This window comes from Chionomys nivalis, chromosome 3, assembly GCF_950005125.1.
Source record: "Chionomys nivalis chromosome 3, mChiNiv1.1, whole genome shotgun sequence".
NCBI classification, from domain to species: domain Eukaryota; kingdom Metazoa; phylum Chordata; class Mammalia; order Rodentia; family Cricetidae; genus Chionomys; species Chionomys nivalis.
In genome coordinates, this window is record NC_080088.1 from 14,579,235 (window position 1) to 14,583,981 (window position 4,747).

Sequence of the window (4,747 nt, forward strand, 5' to 3'; positions counted from 1 at the left end):
ATTTTTCATACATACATATATATATGTATATATACATATGTTATTACATATATATATATATATATATAATTACAACCTGCTGAGTCCATTTACTGCGGCTTATGTGTAGCTTTTCAGGGACCATTTTTTGCTAATATTCAAGTAGCAATCTCATCACTGTGAGAGGCTGTCTATTTCAGTCACTAGTAGCTTATAGTTCTTTGCCAAAGGTTAGAGCTCCATGTTATTCCCCATTCTGTTTTAGCACATACTAATATTGTTCTTGTCCAGATCGGGTTTACATAGCTGATTGTGGAGATGCAATGGTTGTATCTTCCCTGCCATTGCTGGAAGACCCAGTCTCACAGCAGACTTTCTGATCCTATCACACCCTTTAACCTCTGTTGCACCTTCCTTTACGTTCCCTGAAACGTAGGTGGAGGAGTCTTATTTAGATGAAACTGTTGGAGATGGGATCACCACGATCAGTGCATACTTAGCTGTGAACCATTGTGTTGTTTATTTATTTTTTCGTTAATTTGTTTGATGGATGAATGTTGGGGATGATCTCCATGAGCTGTAAAGTCATCCTTGATGAGTAAATCACTGCTTCCCTCCACCTGCAGTCACATCAACACCCACAGGCCTAGATTCAGACTCTAAACCAAAAATCCTGCTTCATTCCCAAGTTGCTTTTGTCTCAGAAGTAGCTTATTATCCCATAACTTCCTGCACCTGCTTCCATCTTGGCACCTACAGACTCATGTTCTAAGATCCTCATCTGCACCTGGTAAGTCATCCATGTACTACCCCATCCACCCCTTTTTTGTCTCCATTCCCTCGGTCACCTCCAGGACAAGGCTGCAAGACTAGCTTTGCCTGACCTCTTCCAATCAATCATACAGCTCACACTTCAGCTTTGCCTGGCCTAGTCCTGCTGCACAGGTCCAAACCATTCTTGATGTAGGGAAACTCACTGTCACTCACCCAAGTGTTGTTTCCTCCACTAAACTGTAGAACATTGACCATTTGGCTTAATACTTGGAGAGGGATTAAAATCTTATGACTGGTTTCTGTGTTTGATGCCATACTTTCCTATCTCATGTGTTGTTAAATGTTTCAGTTGGGCAGATTTAAAATTCCAAAAGTTTGATTCTGTCTACTTTACTGACTGAAAATCCTTTAGACATTTCTTTTTATTTATTTGAATCTACCCATCTTTCAACCAAAATGAAATCCTTCCACAATTTTATAGTAATTTTCTATGTGAGAAAGTCAAATAATTATCTCCTTTAATTTAAAAAATAAAAAAAGAAATCTATTATAATTTATTGACTTTTGGATCCTGTAGAGAATATAAATTTTTAGCTCTGCACGTGGTTTTGTGTTACTCATTTTGGAGGAATACAACACTTGAGGAGACTGCTTTACACTGACACATGTCATCATCTACTGATTACTTTCATTTCACCTATTGTGTTTCAGAAAGTGATTTACAGGGAGCTGTGAGTTTAAGAGCTTTTGCCTGACAGTCTTTTGCTGTAGAGTTCATCTTCACATAAAAGCAGCCGTTGCTGTTCATAATCTAAGTCTTAGTGGTACCCCTCTGATGTAACTGCTGAAATGGATTCAGTCTCCTAAGAAAAGCCTCGTATTAGTGAAACTCAAAAATGATATTAAAAACAGCCTATTTACTGAAGTTTAAGTAACAGTATAAAATCTATGAAAACAAACACCCTTCTTACTACATGAGAAACACTATAAAATGTTTCTCATCAGAAGATTTTTTGGGGGGGAGATGTTTGCAGATTTTCATTGTTCTCTATAACTTCTGTTGACATCTGGTTATCACTATTATTTATATTCCTTTATCTGTAATATGACAATGTGTAATTGGGAAGAAACTCACACATGAATAGGGTATATATTCCAAGCATCCTGATAATTCAAAAATACTGTGTCTAAGACCTAAGTCTTGTATTTTCATATTGTGTTTAGATATCTTGTACTAATTGTGAGTAGCTAAATTGTATTTAAGGTTTTAGATGCTGATTTATTAATGTTTAGCTTTGTGTCTGACACCAAATCATTCTCTCAAACTTCTGTAATAGATCCAGATGTCACTCTTTCATAGAATGAAGAGAATATTACACGGTTATGGAGATTGTGAAAACTACTTATGCATCAGAGATGAATTAATCTCCATGGTCTCAGTAATCTGAATATTTTTAAGATAACAACTATAGTGGCAACCTATGAACCGGAAATCTTGCTGTCAAAGCATGGAGAGTGATTCCTTTAATTGAGGTTTCTTGTGACACTTTCAGATCATCTATGAGATCCTAAGACTAGAATTGTCACTAAAGTTGAAATGTGAGCATGACGTACTTGCCACTTCTAAGAGAGATGTAGGAAGTCATTCTATTGATTTTATTTCTACCTTTAGGAACAAAGACAGCAAAAAAGAGGCCAAGGGTCTGTAAGCTTTGAGGTGTAATAAATAATTGAGTTATATACCTAGTAAGGAAAATTTTCCACTCTTTTATGAATCTGTTTATTTGCACTTTCTTTGAATTTTTTTAATACAAACACTGCTTTATTCTGAATAAATTATAGGAATGACTGAAATTCTGAACAAATGTATTGACTGTTCTAGAGAGTAAAATACTAAGAAAATATTAGGATCTTATTCCCACTTCCTATGTGTATGAAGACATCTATGATGCAAATTTACTTACAAAAATGTAACTTTTGAATTTTCCTTAGATTAGACTATTTTATAGCTTCAGTGTAAGGATAGCAGAAAAATGGCATCACAAAACATTATAGTTTAATATAAAATTTATATTGGATTCTTATTTACAAAAACATAATTCTTGGAACCCAAAAAGAAGCAGCTGATACACTTTGACTAAGTCACTTCCTGCTTTTTTCAACCAATACTCAAGCCAGAAACAAATCCCATCATGGAGGTGGGGAGGTGGCCACAAGATCTTCCTACAACTGAGGAGTTATAGGCATTAGTCGCTACTGTAAGAGGGGAGGTCAGCTTCCTTTAATGACGTGATGCCAGCAGTTCCACACACTACACTGTAGGTCAGGGGTCAGGACTACTTCAAAAAGTATTTGGCAAACACAAACTGTACTTTGAAGGGACCAAAAAAAGAAAAAAAAGAAAAAAAGAAAACTAAACTTGAAATTAGATGAACAGTGATGAGCAGGAGGAGTGAGTAGTATGGGCAGAGTTAGCAAGATAAATATGATCAAAATATAGTATATTAACTTATAAAAGAATAAAGGCATCATTTTAAAAAGACACCTAAGAAAAAAATGTTCTGTTGTGATAAATATCTAGAAACCTGTTTTTAATTTATAAGTTTGAACTGATGAAGTAACCATGAAGTTACCTTTTTATGAAAGAGAGGTAATACATTTTTTGTATTTGAAGCTTATTGAAATAATTACCTGGGTTTCTTGCATCAAAAATACAAAAATTCAACCAAATGATTTTTCATAAAAATTTGTGTGGTGAAAATGTTAAAATACTTAAGATATGCATGCAAATAATATTTAAAATTTTACATAGAGAAAGCAAGATTATTATTGACATTTTTCTGAAAATCTTTAAATTTCTCTACCATAAGAACTAAGAAGACTATATAAGAGGATTCATGCATTACACATTGAAGGAGCCTGGGGGAAAGTAGAAACATTAAATATTTTTTTATTTGTTTGTATCAATTTTTTACAGCTATGGTAAATTTACATGAATATATTGACTAAAAATGTGAATGATTTAAATGTTGTTTCACAGTCATTTTTCTAAATTTGTGATGGGTTTATATGTTTTGAAAAATGATGTAGTGCAAATTAAAGAAGATAGCTGTTTATTTCTTCCTTATTTCACGTTTCTTCACCTTTTGCCTGGAGTATAACACTGATATGCGTAAAGCTACTCCAGAAAAATATATTGTCCCCTTTCTGTCTCTACCAGATCCAAACTATTAGGAAAAGTTTTAGTAGGCAAACTGATATTTTACCTCTGCCCATCAAATGTGAGCATGTGAAGGGCAATTAAAGACTGGCAATGAATTCATGCCATTCAATTTTCAGATACACCACTCAGACTCAGCAGAAACAATCAGAAGCAGGGACAAAGGAGAGCTCTGTCTACTGACACTAGAAATAGGACAATGCAGGCTATGTCTTCTAATGATACATTAGGCATAAATACACTAACCTGGTTTGAGTACTCCATCAAGTATGGATATCAGGATGTTTTCATGTCATTTTTAATATGAAATGTGGAGGTGCCAACACACATATACATTTTAATATTTGTGCCATCTCATGGCACTAATATTAACCACATATATTAACATTGTTTTATATATGTGTGTGTGTGCTATAATATATATATTATATAACACATATAATAATATAATAAATAATGCATACATGTGTTTATAATTATATAATATGTATGTTATTAGAATACATACATATTAAAACACACATGCCCACATATACCAACATACACATTCACACACAGAGACACATGTTATATATGTGCATATGTAAGTATTATTCATCCACTTATTTTCTTTAATATTTTACTTCTAGTTTATCAATAAAATTCCTCAGATAATGTCTGATGATCCTTCAACTTAAATATTCCCTTTATATCAGTAAAATATATCTATATCCACAAAAAATATTGAAAGGTACTATAACATGATGAAACAGATACAACAGATAATATTAATTT